This window comes from Rhipicephalus microplus, unplaced genomic scaffold (assembly GCF_043290135.1).
Source record: "Rhipicephalus microplus isolate Deutch F79 unplaced genomic scaffold, USDA_Rmic scaffold_24, whole genome shotgun sequence".
NCBI classification, from domain to species: domain Eukaryota; kingdom Metazoa; phylum Arthropoda; class Arachnida; order Ixodida; family Ixodidae; genus Rhipicephalus; species Rhipicephalus microplus.
The window spans coordinates 6,509,239-6,532,286 of NW_027464597.1; the positions used below are offsets into that span (position 1 = coordinate 6,509,239).

The following is a 23,048-nucleotide window of genomic DNA, read 5'->3' on the forward strand; positions in this document are numbered from 1 at the left end:
CTCCACTTCCCTTCGCCGGTGGTGTGACGTCACCCCACCATGCCCCAGCCAGTACAGCGTTCTGTTTCCCTTTTTCTGCAACAGATGGCGCGACGAGGCGAGGGAGACAGACTGTGCGGACGCGCCGGCGAAGCCACGTTTTTTTCGGCGTGTTGCGTCAGCCTGCTAGTGGTGTTTTGTGGTTGTGCGGTTGCAATTTGCTTTCGCGATTTGTTGTGACCTACTACATGTACAGCGCATCACGATGGGAGGCTGTTGCGTGCCCAACTGCAAGGGAAATTACGACAACGGGACTAAGGTGCGTTTGTTTTCGTTCCCGAGCGATCCTGTGCGGAAAGCGAAATGACAGCGTGCTGTTCGGCGCGACGACATTGACGTGTGTCAACTCAAGAACCCTCAGGTAAGCGTTCGAATACACCCTTTTCTTGAATGCGTAACATTCGTATTTAACGCGTTCTGATTGTTATAGCTGCTCACGCGTTTTGCACGTGCTTTACGCGTTGGTCGTCGGGGTGCTGTTTCCTAACCAAGCTGTGCAATCGCCCATTGCGGCTTCGTTATTGTTTATAAGAAGAATGCTGTATCACCTTTGCTTTATGAGGTGGACGGTGTCAAGCTTCACGGTGCATTACTTCGCCCCTTCTCTGTGTTACAATGTGCAGGTCTGCGAGCTTCATTTCAAAGCGGAGCACCTTCGAACGACGTCAAAGTACACCGACGGCGATGGGCGGACTATTGAGGTTCCGATGAAGCTGACCCGGCTGATGCCTGATGCTGTTCCTACCATTTTTCCTGGATGCCCGAGTTATCTCTCTGATTCTCAAACGTCAAGAGAAGAGCCCGACGTCAAGCGAAGGCGAAAGGAAAATGAATAGTTGCTCGAAGCTATCCAGGAATCGGCGCTGGAATTTGCTGCAGAGCAGGACGAGAAAAAGGTCGAAAACTTCGAAGATATAACTTCTAGGCTGGCTCGATTGCATCAAAAGATGTTCTGGTCACAAACAGTCTGCGAAGGTTGCTTCATCTTCGCTCACGTCAGACCTACCTACAGATCACGCCCCGGATCTCCTGTCGTCAGTGTGTGTGTCTCAGACCTGTGCGTGCGCGTGTTCTGGAAGCGTGCTCTACTGACATCGAATGACAACCTGAAGATTCCGGAAAAAATCCAGGATTTTCGAAGGTTAGTGGAGCTTTTAGATAATGTGGAGGACTTCTGCATGACAATAGCACCCCAGGAGGACAATGAAGTGAATTCAACGCTCCGTCTTGTGTGCACTCTTTTGCAAGACGTTACAACTGAAGGGTTGGTGGACGATGAGAGGGCTGATGTTCTGAAATTTTTTAAGGAGCAGTGTTTTCTTTTGTCGAAGAAAATCAATGGTTTGAGGTACTCCTCTGAACTGTTAGTTCTGGCTAGCATATTATTTACCATTGCACCACATGCGTACAGGTTCCTACGTAACAGCGGTGTAGTCATTTTGCCACATCCTAGTACTGTTAAAAGAGTGTGTGGCCGACATGATGTTAGCCCATTACAGGAGCAGTCCGAAGACGGTTTCTTGCGGTACGTGATCAGAAGGGCGAGTTCACTGAAGTCACAGGAGCGAAATGTTACGTTGATGGCGGACGAGATACATTTGCAGCAGTACTTTGAGTATAAAGGCGGCTGTGTGACAGGCTCTGCTTCCAACAACGCTGAGCCAGCAAAAACTGTGCATGTCTTCATGGTACAGTCTCTTCTGTCATCCTACAAAGATGTAGTACATGTCCTGCCGGTGTATAGAATAACAGCGGAGGAGCTGCATGATGTTCTGAATAAGATAATCATAGGCCTTGAAGATGCTGGCATTCATGTAGTCGCAGTGATAACTGACAACAACTCAATTAACCGAAAAATGATGGCAATGTTTGGCAAAAAAAGGTGCCAGCTTGGATATCGTATACCCACATCCTGCGAATGCACAGCAGCCGTTGTTTCATGTTGTTGATTCTGTGCATTTATTAAAATGCGTTCAGAACAACTGCCTAAACCAGAAAAATTCGGGCAAGTGTCCGTACTATTCCACGTTTCACAGCGACTCGCCGGACAGTCGAAAAATGGAGGGTGCTTCATTCAGTTCCCTAAGAGAACTCTATGAGGCAGAACAGAGCGGCATTGCAAAAGTTGCGTACGGGCTCACCCACAAGGCTCTGCACCCCAGTAATCTCGAACGACAAAATTTTCGACTGGCCCTTAAGGTTTTCAGCGGTTTTGTCTCGGCAGCTTTGAGGATTCGAGGGGAGAACTAAGGCTCGAAGTGGCAGAAGGCACAGCACAATTTATTGATGTCATTGTGAAGTAGTGGTACATTGTGAATGTTAAAAGCCCTCACAAGGGTCAGCGATTGCGGAATGTTTGGCAGGAGCCTGTAAGTGAAGTAAACTGCCACCAACTGAAGTATCTGGATTCATTCGTTGACTGGCTCGATAGCTGGAAGGCAGTAAAGCAAGACACAGGCAAGCTGACAACTGAAACACACTCCGCCCTCCGCCAAACAACGTATGCTCTCATTGAAGTTTCCATGTACTGCTTGGAAGAACTTTGCTTCAGATATGTTCTTGGCAAATTTCAGACAGATGGCCCGGAAGCAAGATTTGGCAAATACAGGCAGCTGTGTGGTGCACAGTACCACATTTCAATCACAAAACTATTTGAAGCAGAGGCAAAACTTCGCTTGCAGGATACGTTGATTTTAGAGGATTTTCCTGAGGCTTCAAAAGAAGGTGAGAAAGAGCCCAACCCTGAGGTGCTTCTGGCCAAGTACAACATACCAGTGCTAGACAGCGAGCTAAAGAAGCTTCGCACAGATATGCCGGCTGTTGTGTATATAGCTGGCTACTGTGCCCATGCTGCCTTAAAGCGTCAGCCATGCGAGGATTGTTGCATGCAGCTGACTGTCACAGAAAAGAGTACTTGACCAAAGCGAACATGTGCTCATAGACGAAGTGAACCGGGGAGGTCTGAAGTTCCAGCAACCTTTTGTGGTACACACTGTACTGTGTACGAAAGTTGTGTTGGAGCATTGTACAAATGACGAGTACCTGCTTGTTTTCCACAAAGAGAATAACCAAAGGTTGTCACTGCTGAGCATTATGATGTTTTTGTTGTCTGATAGTGAAGGCCTCGAATTGTGCGCTTGTGATCACTGTCCTGATGTTGTCCTCAAAAATATTTTACGGCCTGCTGTGAACACACTGTTAAAAATTATGCAAGTACTAGAAACGACGCCTTGACAAAAGCAAAGTCAAGTGTCCAGAAGAGGAAGGTTCTTACACTTAAGTGAAATGTGCCCTTGAAGTTGCATGCCTGCCATTTTACTAGCTCGTTCAAATGAGTACCTTACATCATTTTATTTGGTCGATTGTATACCTCTGTGAACGCTTCCATACATAGGTGACTTCTGATCTAAGTTCGTAAATTTGCCTTTATGCTCAGCAATAGTACTACATGTGCTTATGCCCTTTTTTCCTTTGATGTACTCATGATAATGTATTCCTAATATCTACGTTCGCAGCTCTTGTTTCTGTATATATGTTCCACGTGCTGTCATTGAATATTAATGTGTTCACATTATGTTTTCGTCTCCTGTTGATCTTGTGAGTGCTTGAAAAATATGTAATTGTCCTGTAAAACCAAGAAAGTGAACGCTGGTTCTTTGCTCCAATCCTGTCGCTCTGTTATATATTCAAGAGTTAAAAAAACTGGAAAGGCGACCGCATGCATGACAGTGGCGGCGGCACCGCGAGCTGCCCCGCTAAGGAGTCGGGCAAGGTGCGGTGACGTCACGGCGGCAGTGGAGGGGCCTTGACCTTTTCTAGATGGTGTTGGCTAAGCGCGCTAGGCTGAGGCTACGGCGGAGCGGCCGCCGGCCCTTCTTGGAAGGGTGTTTCAGCACTGTACGCACGGAATGTCTATGCAAGTCTCTGTCGATGGGGAGGATGTCACTTGCGATGATCTTGAAGATTCTGGATGGTTTGTGGCTACCACTAAACGTTAACCTCGTGGGACGCATGCCCCCAGAACCGAGACGCAAGCAAACGTCTCCATGCACGGCGACGCGTGGTCGCCTAAGCGCTCCCGAACTGTGGTGAAGAAGCGTCTTATTGCTGCTTCTAGACTTCCTCACCTTCCAAGAGATCGCCATCGAGTCATCGGGAGACATAAATTGGCCTGTCAGTCAAATTAAGTTCGCCGAGGCACTCGCAGTGGCTGCAGCGCTCAGTGAGGAACAAGTCACGGAAGACGTGGTATGCCCGAATATGATGCAGAATATTGCAGTTATAAGCACTCCAGTGGAGAGGAACGCCAGGGCGTATTCTAAAATCACCGCCATTACTCTCGGTAGGTTAGTGCTCGGTAAGTTAGTGCCTACCGAGCTGCCCCCGACGACACCTGCAAAGGTATCATCAGGGGTGTTGACGCGGACATCGGTCAAGAACAACCTAATTCACTTATTGTACACCCAAGGAACCCGACTGCACTCCAAGTGAAAAGAATCAAGATTGCCACCACGATCATCCTCTTTGACGGAATAAATGTCCCAAATTACGTCACACGTGGAAAAAGTTTGGTTCGCTGCACCCTCTATTGTCACAGACGGATGTCTGTTATGTCTGTGGAAAGCTAGGTCACCGAGCCGATGTTTGTCCCGATCCAGAGGAGGCGGTCTGTAGAGGGCGTGGTATGTCATCTGCTTCGGAGGATTAAGTCTGCACTCCAGAGTGCAAGTTGTGTGGCGGTCCACATCTCACGGCAGACAAGATGTGTAAGCATCGATTTCAAGTGCCCTACATAGTCCGCCGACGAAGATGAGAGCGATGGTTGCAATATACGATAGAATTTGCGGAACAAGACACCGACGACATGAACTTCGTAGATGGTGAAGGAGACTTCCTATCGCTTCCAGCCGCTGCAGGCGGCCGCGCTATGACTGAGCGCCCGAGCAGCAGCTGGCGCCCGCGTGACGTCAGCCAACAGCTACAACCACGGCGACGGCGACCCCGTTCCAGAGGCAGAGCAAGGGGCCGTTCGAGATCCAGAGGACATTCTAGGTTCAAGCGCCGTCCTAACTCACGGGTGTCTACCATCCGCAATGTTGTGCAGCAAGGAAATCAGCACCATACCTAGGCAGCTGAAATGAAGGGCTCCAAACCAAGGGTAAAGGGGGGCACTACTCCAGAGCAACACTCAGATATATATGCACGGATGCAAAGGGTAAATGCTAATCTCAGGGCCATTGTCGAGCAACTCAGGGCAGAAATAGCCGACTTAAACAAATCACAGCAGGTTTCCTCTCCGTCTCCTTCAAACACAGTTCCCTGTCCAGAGGCCACATCGGATGCGAGTCACAATGAGGTAACCGTGGACGTCCATTCAGGGGCAAAATCAACAAAAAGGAGAGCGCTAGCACAACCGGCCAATAACGGGGACAGAGATTTCAAAACAGAGGTCAAGGATACCTTGAATAAATCAAAAATGCTCTCAGGGCGGTGGTCGAGTTGATTGCAGTACTGGACAGCAGAGTCACAAAGATCGAGGCTGACCAAGTTAAAGCTTTACAATCTGCTGAGGCTACTCCGGCCCAAGTAATACCTAAGGTCAGGATCATGCAAAAGGTGGCAACCCGTAGCGTCTCTCAGGAGAGAGCTTTTGAGGGTCCCAACAATGGCGGGACACCTTAGCAATTTCGTAATTTGGCAGTGGAACTGCTGGGGCTTCCAATCAAAAAAGGCAGCTCTCCAGCAGTATATTGAATCCCAGCCATTTCGACCACATGTTATTATGCTACAGAAGACGCCTACGGGAACAATGAGCCTGCCAGGCTACACCCATCACATCACGAAACTTCCCGATGGCCGCGGTATCTGCACGTTTGTGTCCAAGAAGTACACTTACATTGAGCACAATTTGCACAAGGCAAATAGCAAGATTGAACACTCTCTGTTAGAAATTATACCTGGCAGCAACCTTAGAATTAGTATTTTCATACTCCACATATATAGCTCTCCAAAAGGCAGGCACCATTGCTTCACCTCATTGTTATCGAAAGCCGTTGCGATCGCTAGGAAAGTGGACGCATTCACAGTTATTGCAGGAGATTTCAACGCACCCCATCAAGCTTGGGGCTACCCTCGCACCACTGCCAAGGGAGCCGAGCTCTGGCAAGCGGTATCGGATCTGAATCTTACTTTGGTCACTGACCCCACGTTTCCTACCCGCACTGGAAATTCTTGCTCTAGGGATATTACCCCAGTACCCCAGACCTCACCTTTGTCGTAACCACGGGGGAGGTATCATAGTTAAACTGGGAAGAAAACTTGGGGAGCGACCATTGTATTCTGAGTACGAAATTACAAATTCAAGCAAAGCCCCCTAAAGCTTTCAAATTCACAGATTGGGACCTCTTCCGTAAGATCAGCGGAGAGCGCAGAGGAGAATAATCACTCACCGAATTTCGACAAGTGGCTGTCTCAGCTGGTCGAAGACGTCAAGTTGACCACCAAAACAATAAACTGATCTTCCGGCCAATAAAATAGATAGCAGGCTTGCTCATTTTCTTGAGGCTCAAAGCGCCCTCCTGGCCAGGTGCAAAGCACACCGTATGAATCGAAGACTGCGAAAATGCATCGCAAGTCTTAACCAGGAAATAACGACTCACTGTCAGACGCTAGAAAAACAGCATCGGGACGAGATTTTCCACAAGGTGGATGGTCAGATGAAAGTTGGAGGAAAATGGAACCTCCTCAAACACCTGCTGCAGGAGACCAAATCTAAATCCAACCAGACGCGCTTGGGGGACCGAATACTGCACTCAGAAATGTAGGTTAAATCGAATACGGAAATAACGAAATGGCTTGCACAGAGATACGTCCCTTTGGACACAACCCGGCCTCCTTCTGGCTACGCGCAATACACGGGATCTCCAGCATTCGAATTGGACAAGCCCTTCCAGGAAGCAGAAGACCGGGCCCGGATGGCATTACAAACAAGACACTACGCAATTTATACGATGACTCTTTCACCTACCTCACCAAATAAATCACTTGTATTTGGGAGAGGGGGACTTTCCTTGGGCAATGGAGAAGGGCGTCGGTTATTCTAACACTAAACCTGGCCGAAGTCCCAGTTTTAGCAACTTACGACCCATTTCTCTGACGTCCTGTACAGGCAAGGTCGCCGAGCATGTCATAAACGATCGAATATCAAGACTAACCTGTTCCCGAACAACAAGGTAGGTTTTAGACCACACCTATCTACCAAGGACGTCATGAAATTGCTGAAGCATCACATCATAGATCAGAAGACAAAAGACATTATAGCTATTCTCAGTCTGGATCTTGAAAAGGCCTTTGACAATCTCTCGCACTCCCACATACTTGCCTCAATCTCTTCTCTCAATTTAGGAGCCAACTTTCACAAGTTCACCAGCTCGTTCTTTAGCAATAGAAAAGCCACTATACAGCTTGGGGATCTCAAGTCTGAGCCCTACGATCTCGGTTCCTTCGGCACCCCGCAGGGCTCAGTCGTCTCCCCACTGCTTTTTAACATTGCAATGTGCAGCCTTGCTGCAAAGTTCTCAAACCAAGAAGGCATCAAGTTCGCCATCTACGCGAACGACATCACCATATGGAGTGTCGGTGGCTCGGAGGGCTCTGTGGAAAGCTCTCTTCAATAGGCCGTAGACTGTGTTCAAGTCTACATAAATGAAATTGGCCTCAAGCTCTCGCCACCAAAGTCCGAACTTCTCTTATATAGACCCACGAGAGCGGGATCTAAACTGAAAAACTGGCAACCACTGGCTGACATCGACATTAGGCTGCGCACGGCATCGGGGCAGCGTATTCTAAGGGCGGACTCCATACGTGTTCTGGGCATGATTATCGAGGCTAATGGACAGAACGGCCGCACGATCGACCGTCTGACTTCTAAGGCGGAAGGGGTCATCCGACTAATCTGACGTATTTCCAACAGTCGCGGTGGTCTTCGAGAGCAACACCTCCTCAGACTATTCCATGCATTCTTGATGAGCCACATAAGCTTTGTCGCATCTATCCACAGGTGGCCACTACATGAAATAAATAAATTTAACATCCTCATAAGGAAAAGCATCAAGAAAGTTCTTGGCATTCCTATGCGCGCAAGCACTGAGAACCTTATGAAACTTGGAGTCCATGACACGCTTGAAGAAGTTATTGAGGCTCAACAAACGGCACAGGTTGCCAGGCTTTCGATTACACCAGCGGGGAGAAAGAATCTGGTTTACACTGGCGTCAACCCCATGACGCTCGAAGTGGAAAATACGCCACTCGATGATTATATACGCTCTCGCATCAAAGTGTGCCGCCTTCCACGAAATATGCATCCACAGTACAACGCGGGCAGGCGTGTCGCTCGAGCCTCCGCTCTTTTAGCTCAAGCTCACAAACACTCGTCTGTTTCATGCTTTGTTGATGCCGCCCAGTAGGACGTTTCCGCTCACTTTGCAGTAGTATCCGTAGATACTAAGCCTCAGATTTTATCTTCGGCGTCGGTTCGAACCACTTCTTCTTAAAAGCAGAACAGATGGCCATTGCACTAGCGCTCTTTGATCCAGAAAGGACTGATATTTATACGCACTCTAAATCTGCTGCTAGGGCCTTCGCTTCTGGTTCCGTGTGCAAGGAAGTTTTGAGAACTCTCACTCACAAGTAACTCACCCACCACACTATTGTTTGGTTTACTGCTCACCTTGGCTTGAGGGTCGGAGGCCTTCCCAATGTCAACGAGCTAGCCCACTCCAAGGCGCGAGGCTTCACTTACCGCGCCGGGACCTGTGCTTCTCAGACAGAGGAGTCAGCCCCCAGCCTTCATTTTAGGGGCATTTCGACTACCTTCAACGAGACCACGAAGCATTATCAATTAGGCCGCAGGTCCTTTCTATTGCCAAACGAAAAGTTGTGTAGGCCACAGGCAATCTCTCTTCGCATGCTTCAGACGGGAACATACCCTAGCCTCGTAACCTATAGCCATTACTCCGATATTTCAGAACTCTGTCCGGACTGCCAGAATCGCAGTGATTTCAACCACAAGCTCTGGAGGAGCCCCTGTTTACGAAGAAAAAATGAAGAATTTGCTGAGAACTCCTTTCATTTAACGCTCACGAGTCCGGTTCTCATACAACAACTCAAGGCTGTCCAGAATGCCCACGATGCGCCGGTGAGTCTTGGCCTTGCCGTCCCAACGTGGGAGCGGCTCGCAATCCTACCCCTAAAAAACGGGAATGGAATCCTTCAGGACACCTATAAAAGTTTTTTCAACCATCCGTTCGCTGCCTCCAGGAAACCAAATCATCATTCCTGCACATTGTTCCTCTCGCCACTGGCACCAAAATGCTGTGTATCTACCACGTGGACATGCGGCTACCTACAAACGTTCATTTTTTCTGCATACTGCCAGAGAATGGAATGCCCTTCCATCCGATATCGCCCTCATCACCGACATTGCTCAATTAAAAGCTGCCATTGAAGACCATCTTTCAAGTCATGAAACCTAACCTGACCCGCCAGTTTTTTTGTTCACCCACCCCTCATGTGATGTCCCTTGTGGGACCTTTGAGGTATTATGAATAAATAAATAGATAGATAGATAGAGAGATAGATAGAAAGATATATATATATATATATATATATATATATATATATATATATATATATATATATATATATATATATATATATATATATATATATATATATATATATATAGTGAACCCTGCGGCACAAGCCACCTGTCCGTACCCTCGTGGATCATCGGCAGCGTGGTTCTCTCATCGTAAAAACGCTGTTCACGCTTCCTCGATCATGGAGCCGACAGCCCTCCTGCAGCCGGGAGCACCTGTGCCGCCATTCGGGGACGGCGTCCAGGCCTTCTCGATGGCTCCTGGGCAGGCTTGCCCCGGCCCCACCACGACAGTACATGGCCTGTCGTTGACCGGGAATGCCGTTCACGCTTCCCACTGCGACAACGTCCTGCTCAGTGCTTCATCGGCACCTCAGCCGCTCAGGGGTGCTGTTCAAGCTCCCTCGGCCGAGGGTACCACAGCAGTGAGTACGCTGATCGGGGAACACGTCCCCACTGGCTCCGCATGTGGGCCGCCCGAGAGTGCCACCGAGCTTTCGCGCACCATTGCGCGACTCCGCCTCGAGGTCGGCGCCCTGACAGCGTCGAGTTCTGCGATATTCCCTGCTGCCTTGCCGGGACTTCACATTATCGATGAGGCGTTGGCCGCGGCCGCCTCGCAAGACCATTCAACAACTTCCCCCGAGAGCCGCAGCAAGCTCCAGTATACTCTCGCGGCTCTTTCACACCAACTTGGCTGTGTGGCGTCGCTATTTTCTGGAGCTTCGCCTGCCGTGACACCACCACCGGCTGCCTCCGAGCTACCCGAGTTTCGCGGCTTCCAGGACGATGCCGTCGATTGGGTGGCTACCATCAATGCTCTCGGAGCTCGCAAGGGATGGAGCGACAATCAGAAGTGGTGCGTGGCCTTAGACCGCCTTCAAAATCCTGCTGCTGCGTGGCACAGGTACGAAGGCGTGCGGCAGCAGTCCTGGGCGGACTGGAGCGCCAAGCTCATTGCTGCGTTTGGAAGAAATGAGTCTGACCTCACTGCTACCTCTCATTCTACCCTCGCCACTACCGAGCAAGGGGCTATTGAGAAGCACAACGACGAGGCAGCTGCACCCTCTGCCAACCTGCCCTACCTCGGAGATCAACCTCACGAGGCGCCGCGCCCCCCTACAGCTGTGCCGCGTGCCCCCTCCCCGGACAGCTTCCCAGAGTACCCTGCGGCAATCATCGAGACAAGCTGGACGGTGTACTCCTCCGGGCAAATCTCTGACTCCGCGTCGACACCTGACACACAATTACCCTTGACCCAACTTAGGACCGCCTATAAAGCACAGAAGCCAGTGAGCCAGCCTCCAAGCTGGTCAGCCCCAAATGGCCTGGATCCATTGACCTGCTGCGTGACGACGGCGGCTCTTTCACAACCAGCCGGAGACCAAGCACACGTCACAACGGCCAGTTTGACCCATAGTAAGGAGCCGCACCATCCCCTGCCACCTTTGCCGTCATTGGCCGAGTGCGTGGACGCTCGTAACTTGCCAAATGCCGTCTCCCCTAACGAGCCACAAGTGCCTACTCCACCTGAGGAGGATGCCATCGAAGTCATTCCGGTGCAGTTCACGGTTGCTCCGGATGGCGAGGCAACTGGCCATGTCGACATGAACGCACGTGACGGATTGGCAAAAACCTCCACTTCGACCAGCAGTGCATCAGCGAAGACGCTAGAGCACGACTTGCGTCGCAAGTCTACGCGCAAAGTCTACACAGCGATGTCGCTGATATCTATCGATATAGCCCATCGTACCTTCCCTCGCTCTGAACAACGCAGGCGTCCCCGCTCAGTGTGGGCCGCAGTACTGCATACTGGTGTCCCTGCAATGTCATCCAAGCAGCGAAGGGGTAGTCATCGCGATGGTCCGCCACCAATGCGATCACTCCGCACCAGCCAGTATCACCTGCTGGGTTTACATTCTCCAGGTGACTACATTAACTTGCCGCGCGGACGCGACCTGCAACGACCACCTCGACACAGCCAGGGTCGTCCACCAGAGTACAGGACAGTTCCACAGGACAGCTCGAGGCGTGCACATGACAGACTACCACGGCACTCCCAGTGCCGCCCTCCAGAGAAAATTGCCCTTTGCGCGCTAGCAGTCATGGCCGAGTGTAATGACGAAAACCGAAACTGGAACTCTCTCTGGCACAGACTCGCATGCTAGGAGGAAGAGGACGAAGACGAAGCAGAATAAGAACAGCCGGCCTGCAGCAAAGGCGTTGTGTCTTATTTCTCTCGTCGTTACAATATATATATATATATATATATACATATATATATATATATATATATATATATATAGATAGATAGATAGATAGACAGATAGATAGATCCATAGATATATAGATACATAGATAGAAGAAAAGCTTATCTCCGAAAATGCCTCTTTCACGAAGACCGCATATTTGTGTCGCTCTCGTGATTTGGGTGCACGGTAAAGAACCCCAGGTGGTCTAAATTTCCGGAGCCCTCCACTACGGCGTCTCTGGAACTTATATGGCGGTTTTGAGAAGTTAAAGTCCGCATATCGATAGATTGTGTCACGCTCGTTAGCATGACAAAGAACAATGAGAAGAAATACACGTGCGCCTGAAAAACGATTACACAGCCAAGATGAACGTGCTATCTGACGCGAAAAGTCAGCAATGCGCAAAGTGCGCAAGGGTTCATCAGACCAACTGCGTGTGCCGTGCAAGAGGACACACGTACAAGAAATGTAATGGCACGAATCACTTTGCAATAGCCTGCTAGAAGACGCAAAAAAGATTTCATTCAAAAGCGCACGCACTAGCATCGTTCGAAACAGAAGACGGCAGTTTCTAGTTAGAAACACTCTCCCAAGACCGCGGGACAGAGGAGCGCTGTACGGCTACCATTCAAATATAAGGATAGCCTATTTTTTGCAAGCTGTAAAAAGGCTAACGTGCTCGGGTGTAGCACGCAGCAAACTGCTGAAAGTAACAAACAGGCAGGTGCTTGATTGCAACATTGTTTTAAACACATTCATGGGCTTCCGGGGAAAAAAAGCGAAGAAGCTAGTTCGTATTGAAGGGTCAACGAGAGAAAGCAAGATTCTGACACAGTTTTTTGTCTTGGATGACAAAGTTGCCATGACCTTGAGTGGTAGAGTTGCCGAAGAGCTTGGCCAATTTCTCTGGTGAGTCTGCTCTATCGAGCAAACAGAGTTTTACGGCGCTGCCAAGCCTTATGAAGACGTGTTTCAAGGTTTAGGTTCCCTGGACGGTATTTTCTACCATCTTAAGCTCAAGCCCGGGTCCCAGAGAGTCCCAATTGCATTACAAAGAAAACTGAAACTTGAGCTCGACCGTATGAATACTGCTGAAGTTATTGAGAGAGTGACTGAGCCGACACTGTGGGCCAGCAACATGGTCGTTTTTTCAATAGGAGAGAATTAGGCACGTATGTGTCTTCATCCTTCCGACCTAAACGAAGCTCTGCTTCGCGAGCACTATTCAATACCAACATTGAAAGACATTGCACCTTCGGTCAGTGGAGCGCATTACTTTACAACATTGAACCTCCTGCGGGGGTTACAACTTTGGACGCAGCATCCAGTTTCTGGCAAATCAAGCTAGAAAAAGAAAGCTCCAAGATTTGCATTATGTGCATTTCATACGGCCGTATTTAGTTTCTTGCTGATGCCGTTTCGAATGTCGTAGGCACCGGAAATATTTCAGTGGGCCATGCTCCGAGTGCTAAACGGCATGGAAGGCGTTGCGGTTGTCATGGATGACATTCTAGCGTGGGGCCGATAAAGAGAGCAGCATGATGCAAACCGTGAACGCGTCCTATATACGATGCTCTCGAGAGTCATCATCATCATCATCATCATCATCATCATCAGCCTGACTACGTCCACTGCAGGACAAAGGCCTCTCCCATGTTCCGCCAGTTAACCCGGTCCTGTGCTTGCTGCTGCCAATTTATACCAGCTAACTTCTTAATCTCATCTGCCCACCTAACCTTCTGTCTCCCCCTAACCCGCTTCCCTTCTCTGGGAATCCAGTCAGTTACCCTTAATGACCAGCGGTTATCCTGTCTACGCGCTACATGCCCTGCCCATGTCCATTTCTTCTTCTTGATTTCCGCTATGATATCCTTAACCCCCGTTTGTTCCCTAATCCACTCTGCTCTCTTCTTGTCTCTTAAGGTTACACCTACCATTTTTCTTTCCATTGCTCGCTGCGTCGTCCTCAATTTAAGCTGAACCCTCTTTGTAAGTCTCCAGGTTTCTGCTCCGTAGCTAAGTACCGGCAAGATACAGCTGTTATATACCTTCCTCTTGAGGGATAGTGGCAATCTACCTGTCATAATTTGAGAGTGCTTGCCGAATGTGCTCCACCCCATTCTTATTCTTCTAGTTACTTCAATCTCGTGGTTCGGCTCTGCGGTTATTACCTGCCCTAAGTAGACATAGTCTTTTACAACTTCAAGTGCACTATTACCTATCTCGAAGCGCTGCTCCTTGCCGAGGTTGTTGTACATTACTTTCGTTTTCTGGAGATTAATTTTAAGACCCACCTTTCTGCTCTCCTTGTCTAACTCCGTAATCATGAGTTGCAATTCGTCCCCCGAGTTACTCAGCAATGCAATGCCATCGGCGAAGCGCAGGTTACTAAGGTATTCTCCATTGACTCTGATCCCTAACTGTTCCCATTCTAGGCTTCTGAAAACCTCCTGTAAGCACGCGGTAAATAGCATTGGGGAAATTGTGTCCCCCTGCCTTACACCCTTCTTGATTGGTAGTCTGTTACTTTCTTTATGAAGCACTTTGGTAGCAGTTGATCCCCTGTAGATTTCTTCCAGAATGTTTATATATACTTCATCTACTCCCTGATTCCGCAGTGTTTGCATGACGGCTGATATTTCTACTGAATCAAACGCCTTCTCGTAATCTATGAAGGCTATGTATAGTGGTTGGTTATACTCTGAGCATTTCTCTATTACCTGATTGATAGTATGAATATGGTCAATTGTTGAGTAGCCTGTTCGAAATCCTGCTTGTTTTTTTGGTTGATTGAATTCTAATGTTTTCTTTACTCTGTTAGCAATTACCTTTGTAAATAGCTTGTATACTACAGAGAGCAAGCTGATCGGCCTGTAATTCTTCAAGTCCTTGTCATCTCCTTTCTTATGCATTAAGATGATGTTAGCGTTCTTCCAAGACTCTGGTACTCTTCCCGTCAGGAGACACCTCGTAAACAGGGTGGCTAGTTTTTCTAACACAATCTGTCCTCCATCTTTCAGCAGATCTGATGTTACCTGATCCTCACCAGCAGCTTTGCCCCTTTGCATGCTCTCTAAAGCTTTTCTGACTTCTTCTATCATTACTGGTGGAATGTAATCTGGGTTACTGCTAGTTCTTATAGTATTAAGGTCGGGGTTGTCTCGGCTACTGTACAGATCTCTGTAAAACTCCTCCGCTATTTTAACTATCCTATCCATATTGGTAGTTATTTTGCCTTCTTTGTCCCTTAGTGCATACATCCGACTTTTGCCTATCCCAAGTTTCCTCTTCAATGCTTTGACACTTCCTCCGTTTTTCAGAGCGTGTTCAATTCTCTCCATGTTATACCTTCTTACATCGCATACCTTACGTCTATTAATCAACTTCGAAAGCTCTGCCAGTTCTATTTTGTCTGTTGGACTTGACACTTTCATGATTTGACGCTTCTTAATTAGGTTCTTCGTTTCCTGGGAAAGCTTGCCAGTGTCCTGTCTAACTACCCTGCCTCCAACTTCCACTGCACACTCCGTAATGATACTCGTCAGATTATCATTCATTGTATCTACGCTAAGGTTGGTTTCCTCACTAAGAGCCGAGTACCTGTTCTGCAGTGACACTCTGAATTCCTGTACTTTTCCTCTCAGTGCTAGCTCATTGATTGGCTTCTTGCGTATCAGTTTCTGTCGTTCCTTCTTCAAGTCTAGGCGAATTCGAGACCGTACCATTCTATGGTCACTGCATCGTACCTTGCCAATCACTTCCACATCCTGCACGATTCCAGGGTGTGCACTCATTATAAAGTCTATTTCGTTCTTATTTTCGCCATTAGGGCTCCTCCATGTCCACTTGCGGTTTTCTCGTTTTCGGTAGAAGGTATTCAAAATCCGTAAATTATTGCGTTCTGCGAATTCTACTAGTAGCTCTCCTCTGGCGTTTCTAGTACCGATGCCATAATCTCCTACTGCCTGGTCTCCAGCCTGCTTCTTCCCTACCTTTGCATTAAAGTCGCCCATCACTATAGTATACTGTGTTTTTACCTTACTCATTGCCGATTCCACGTCTTCATAGAAGCTTTCAACAGAAGCGTCATCATGGCTGGATGTAGGCGCGTAAGCCTGTACTACCTTCATTTTGTATCTTTTATTCAGTTTAATTACGATACCTACCACCCTTTCATTAATGCTATAGTGATCCTCTATGTTGCCAGCTATGTTTCTGTGAATTAGGAACCCCACTCCCAGTTCTCTTCTGTCCGCCAAGCCCCTGTAGCAAAGGACGTGCCCATTCTGTAGCACCGTATAGGCCTCATCTGTCCTCCTAACCTCACTGAGCCCTATTATATCCCATTTAACACCCTCCAGCTCTTCGAATAGTACAGCTAGACTTCCCTCTCTAGATAAGGTTCTAGCGTTAAACGTTGCCAAGTTCAGGTTCCAATGGCGGCCTGTCTGGATCCAGAGATTCTTAGCACCCTCTGCTGCGTTGCAGATCTGACCGCCGCCGTGGTCAGTTGCTTCGCAGCTGCTGGGGACTGAGGACCGTGAGTTAATTGACGTAAGCATGTGGGAGGTAGTGGCCAGATACTGCACCAGGGTGGCCAATCCTTCTCTGGTGAGAGAGTGCGTTCTCAGCGGTGTTTGCCGGTGAGGCCGCACCCCAGGCCTCTTAATGCAGTTCCATCAACACGCTCTCGAGAGTACAATTCAACAAAAATAAAGGCTGTTTTTATAGGAGTGCGTCCAGTACCTGGCACACGTTATGACGCGCGACGGCCTGAGCCTGGATCTACAACAGCGAGAAGACTTCTTGCAACTCCAGATGCCAGGCAACTAAAAAGTGTTGCAGGAGTTCTTGGGCATGGTGAAACTTGTCGCTCGAATAATTCCGAATAGGTCAGTTCTAACAGCACCATTTCGCGAACTGCTAACGAATAATGAATGTTAACGAACAATGAATAACGAATAATGAATAATGAATAATGAATGCTAACAAATCATGAATTGGGAAGACCACCAAGATCCTAGATTCAAGGCTCTGAAGGGAGTGCTTGGGAAAGTCCTTGTAGTAAGCTGCTCCGAAAAGGCGAAACCAATTAGGCTGTAAGTAGGTACCAGTCAGAACATAATTGATGCAGTGATCATACAGGACGGGCATCCACTCACGTATTCCTCACGTTCCTTGACAGAAACACACCAAAGGTATGGCCATATCAAAAAAGTAAATGCTGGCAATTGTTCAAGGCTGTGAAATATTTCGCAACTATCTTCTCGGGCCACCCGAAGTTGAATAATCTCATCACAAGCCACAAGAAATGATATTTAAAAGCCATGATAACAATGCCCACAGAGGCTTCAGCGCATGCGCCTCAGCTTACAGAGGTACCCAACAGTCGTCAAATAAAGACCTGGAAAACAGCTACTTGTTGCGGTCTCCCAGTAAAGCAATATTAAAAGAACAGTGTCTGGATTATCAGTTGAACACCATTACCTTTGGTCCGACTATACACAAATTCTAAATCCGGACGGAGGTGGTCTGTTCTATTGAGTCGCACGCGATTGGCCCATTCGAGCCGTGACGAGTGCTATGACGTTCTATGTGACGTGGGAAGAGGTGTCACGTGACTGTTTTTCTCTGTTTTTCGGAAGAAGGCGAAGTAGCAGTCGGAGAGACCGTCCGAAAGAAACCGGATGGATTGAAATGGCTGCAGGGTGGCGTGAATTGGATTGAAAAGTAAGGGCTTAGCGACTTTTCGGCATCCGGGCACTTAGAAAACATGGCGTTTCCCACTGCCACGGTTTTTTGTCTCACCTGTGCGGCAGCGGCTCAGCGCGTCACTGAGCTCTTGCCACAGCCGCCGCCGGTCGGCGACCGTGACGACATGCTGCAGCTCGATGGCTTTCGCCGCGAGCTGCGGATGTTCGGTCAATAAGGCGAGCAGCAGCGTGCGCTGACGCTCGGAAACGCGGATGAGCCGTTGCTGCTGGTGACTAGCGGTGCCATTGCCCTCTGCCATGACTGCGCTCGACTGAGCCAACGGCTTCGAAAATTGCGTCGTTTGGTGGTGGATATATGAGAAGTAATTGCTTGAAACGGGGTTGTACCTAAGGCCACCGCTAATCATCCCGCTAAATTTAGCGTTGTTTCAAAACAATAACAGAAAAAATGAGTTCGGATTGGGCCGTATTGCTGCTTGAACGTTTTAAAACTAGTGTGAACACAATTTAATAGTGAGCAATATTAGTTAAACACTTCTCAACATGTTACAAACACTTTTTACTTTGCTCTATGGTCCCCAAGTCGACGGCAAAATAATGACAAAGGCCTTCTTCTTCCTCATTGGCTGTTTCCTTGCCCTGGTCCCCGCGACTGCTGCGGACCACCCACTTTTTGACGTCACTGACAGAACGCCTTCGTCCGGATTTGGAATTTGTAAAACGTTATTATCAAGGAGACGTCATTATCAGGAAACGTTATTATTAAGCGCACATTCCAACAGGCCTCTTACACATATATCATATCTGAAGCCCCATGACACATGCCCCGCCATGGTGGTCTAGTGGCTAAGGTACTCGGCTGCTGACCCGCAGGTCGCGGGTTCATATCCCGGCTGCGGCGGCCGCATTTCCTATGGAGGCGGAAATGTTGTAGGCCCGTGTGCTCAGATTTGGGTGCACGTTAAAGAACCCCAGGTAGTCGAAATTTCTGGAGCCATCCACTACGGCGTCTCTCATAATCATATGGTGGTTTTGGGACGTAAAACCTCACAAATCAATCAGCCCAAGACAAATGGTGCGAATCAATGTTACCAGACAGTAACCAATCCTTTAAGCATGAAGCTAACACGACATCAAGACATCTCGTGTTCTGATCACCTGCCGGAAAGTGTACTTTTGCGAAAGAAAAAGGAGAGCAGTCTGGTAGTGTTATGTCTAACACCAGAATTTCACAATAAGTATTCTTACGATATTTTGGCTCTCTGAGTTTGCTGATATCAAGAAAGCTAGACTGCCACCCCTATTGGGCTGATTCATTTAAAAATATCGATAAATTTTAGGTAAAACTTTTGACCACTTGCAAGCCAGGTTTTCTGAATAGCAAATATGTCGGGAGAAATGTGTGAAAAAATATACGATAAATCTGTGGTTAGTTACCCAGCCGCGGTGATTTAGTGACTAAAGTACGCGGCTTCTGACCCGCAAGTCGCGGGATTGAATCCCGGCTGCTTCGGCTGCATTTTCGATGGAGGCGAGAATGTTGTAGGCTCGTGTGCTCAGATTTAAGGGCATGGTAAAGAACCCCAGGTGGTCGAAATTTCCGGCGCCCTCCACTACGGCGTCTCTCAGAATCATACGGTGGTTTTGCGAAGTTAAACCTCACAAATAAATCATCAATCGCTGTATTAGGCATTTCAGAATTACATTAGCATGCTGAAAACTTGGCTTGAATATATTCATATGTCATTTACCGTCAACAAAAGAGCGCTTATCTCGTTCTCTTTTAAGTATACTGTAAACATCTCACTGTTGTATCGTAATCGGATCATTCCCCAGGTAGATTCCCTGAAATAGCTAGGCATCGAATATAATGGAACATTAAATTAGAAAAGTCACAGAGATGAAGTTGGCTGTAAAGCGACACGTGCTTTGAGGTGCTTACGAAAATGAAGAAACTGCAAAACAGGGTTGCGAAGGCTGGTTACATTGGTAATGACTTACATAATGAATTTGCGGCCTATAATAAAATTCGGGTGCGTGATATTTTCTGGTAGCGTGGCATATAAAATGAAACAGCTAATATTATATGAAAGACAAGCTTTGCGCTTGTTTTTCGCACTCGTGATGTTTGATGCAAAAGAATGTTTTGTATGTTGAAGAGCGTCTTCCACCTTTGCTGACCTTGTTTAACATAAGTAGTGTTCAATTTTTACTAGAAATATACAATTCGTCTCAGGTACAGGCTTCTTACTTTTTTGTAAAAAAATCTAATACATTCTTCAAAACTCAGTGGTCAAGGCAATACTCCCGTCAGATTAGGTTCGTTCAAGTGCTGCTAGAACCTCTGAATGTAAATATCAATTATATTGACTCAACAAGTATGCTCTATTTAAAACTTCACATAGCATTTATTATTTGTTTTCTAATGCAAAACAGCAGCCCCTTCGATATTTAAATAATTATATAATAAATAACTTGACTTGTCAGACCTTAAACTACATCATTGCGACGGATGCATCCGTATTAAATGAAAAGACTAGAGTATACATCTTTTCTTCTCGTTACTGTCTTTCTTTTTTCATATAGACTACCTGATTATACTTTATATTTATTGATGAATTATTTGCTATTGATCTCGCACTTCGTCAACTGCCTGCAAGTGAATCAAAAGCAGTCATTCTTACTGATTCTCTTTTTCAGTATATATTTCTTTCTCTGCAGCAAAACGTTTTCCACTCTTGAGTATCTTTAGTTGTTCAATACCAGCAATCCTGACTAAAATCCACTTGTTATGGGTACGAGGCCACAGCGGGATTTATCCTAATGAGATGGCAGAATCTGTTGCCACTAAATCTTTAAGAGCTCCCCTCTTCCACATTTTACCTCATTTGGCTTACGTAAGAACACTAAGATTTAGAAATGCTCGTTTGCAGAAGTAAATGGACAAGTTATCATTGGATAAAGTCTGACACTTCGTACATCTAAAATTTTGCTCGAATAAACAGTGGCGTGTATCTCGGAAGTCAGAAATTACAATCACCAGATTATGATGCATTATTCCGCACCTCTAATATTACTTACACAAAGCTGGGCTCACAGCGCCTTTGTTATCTTTCTTTTGCAAGGAAATAGGAACAATAGATCAATTTTTTATTCTGTTGCTGAAGTTCTTACCAAAGGGAAAAATACATTGTCGAACGAACTGGTAAGCTAAGTTTACAAATAACTGTTGCAGTACTTTTATGTCTTAAGGGAATACATTAGGTGATAGTCATAGGGAGATTTGCTCTACTGTGTTTGCGTAGGTAACGGAAACAAAACGATTGCCTTGTTAATATATTATTCTTCTTATCTTCGGCTTTCAACCTATCTGACTGCCTCACCATTCGTTCGTGCAGCGTTTCCATTCATTATTTACAATTTCAGTTCATAGAACTACTTTCTGTTTGATTGTATTCTGTACATAACCCCCTAATTTAAAGACCCGGCCGCCTGGTTCGTGTGCGATCCCCCCTTTGTGGGTGTGTGCCAGAAGTATAAGAGGAACATCATCATTTTCGGCATCGAAGAGTAGAGTCAAGATCACTGGTGCCACGTGACTGCGATGCCGGGTTCTGTACCCGAGCGTCGAAGTCCGACCAGGCCGGAACGCTTTAGCTGTAAGCGGAAGTACGCAGAAGTACGCGGCCTCATGAACTTCCGGTCGTGACTGTTGCAGATCCCGACCTTGGTGTCCCAGCCTCAACACCGGTCCCGAAACCCGTGGAGAGCGGAATGTTTTGTGTGGCGTTCCCGTGCTGGCAACGAACCAGTGCCAGAGAGCAGCCGCAGTTCTTGCGAAGGCAAGAGTTTACCAGGCCTTCCATCAAGCTCTGACGGGCTGGGCGGCACGTGACTCCCGTGACTAGTATGGCTTGGTAGGCAGAGGAGACGTCTGCTGCCTCAGCCTACCAAGCCATCGCTTCCACCAGCACCACCGGTGATGGTTAACTTAAATAACCATTGACCCTTTACTGCATAGTGTCACGAATAATTCACATACCAAAAAAATTTGAGCACGCAATCGCCCAATTTGTGACGCCTTAAATGCCGGCTGTCAAGTACTCATGGTCAAGGTAGCTATCAGCATCAAAACTATAGCGCAGTTTCGTCACAGTTTTTTTCATGCTAGAACCAATAGCTTTGTAGCTATAGAGAAGAGCGCAAAGTGTGTGTAGCAGCTCCCACTTCTTTGTTCTTTCTTGCTTGTAACGTGAATTTTATCATCAAGAACATTGTTTATTTGTTGTGTACACACTAAAGAGGTTCCACACGACTTGTTACTTAATTCCTAGATACGTTAATATTATTTCTGCGGGGTCCTTGCTTCTGTGGCATAGGGAGAATTTGTGACATACATAACAGTACGCATTGTATTTTCATATTGAATGATTCAACTGCATGAATTTAAAGGTTGCTATTTCAAGCTGAAAGATGAAAAATGTTTTTTTTTGTCAAGCAGTTTAATAATTAAGATAATATAGGTAGCGGGAGAGCATAGAACTTATTTTAGGTTGTAAAAATTAGTCTAACTATGTAGCTTGTAATTTCACTTTCTTTCTCATTCTACATATAGGTTCCTATTTTTTGTGGTTTTAAAGCGGATTCATGATTTCTATTTTCTGAGGTTTTCTCTCAGAGCAAAGATTTAGACGATCAGAAACATACGCGACACATTCCTGGTAACTAAAAGCAGTAGAAGCATTCACTTACTTTGTCATGACTGTCAGAGCGAGAACAATCAGGAATGCAAATCTCACAGCTAACATCGCAGCGCTAATCATTCCCCAAGTTCTTTCGCAAGATTGTAAGACGGGCCAGGCGTTGAAATGGCGTAACAGGTTAGCGTGTTAACATACGAATGGTGGCGCTTGCGAAGCATCCCATTTTTTATTGAGGTAGGTTTGATCTCGTAAGCAGGAAAAAAATACATAAACGCAGCGCCAATGAAAAAGTGGCATTTGTAGACAATAATTTTTTTTGACAGGAGAACACAATGGATCTATGCATCATGTAAGTTTTTTTTTACATCGGAACTGCGCGAAGCTTAGCAAAAGGTGCACGATGATGTTGTAGCGAACTAGAGTAATAAAAGAGTTGAGGCCTTATAAGTGGTACAATAAAGTATTGTTTCTTTCCAAAAGTATGCTACAGTCACGAATTAGCAGTCCCTTTTTATAAAACGATACTACAATACAGAAGGTCTGTTTGACTGAACTTTTTTGGTGTACTTATATTTTCTCTGACATTGTCAACAATCACTAAGGTAAACTGACATCCCAGACCGCAGTAATAACAACTGAAGCTGTTCCCATCAAGTGGCATGAAATTTATATGCACATGATA

The 23,048-nt window shown here is 46.9% G+C and overlaps 1 long non-coding RNA gene across 1 annotated transcript in view; it reads right to left on the bottom strand.

Annotated features, from left to right (window-relative positions):
• LOC142786457 (uncharacterized) overlaps window positions 1-22,555 on the bottom strand; it is a 62,398-nt gene extending 39,843 nt beyond the window's left edge. The window contains exon 1 of the long non-coding RNA XR_012889052.1: window positions 22,416-22,555. This is a non-coding gene — a long non-coding RNA (uncharacterized LOC142786457). The remainder of the gene's footprint in view (window positions 1-22,415) is intronic.
• Between the last annotated feature and the right edge of the window lie 493 nt (window positions 22,556-23,048).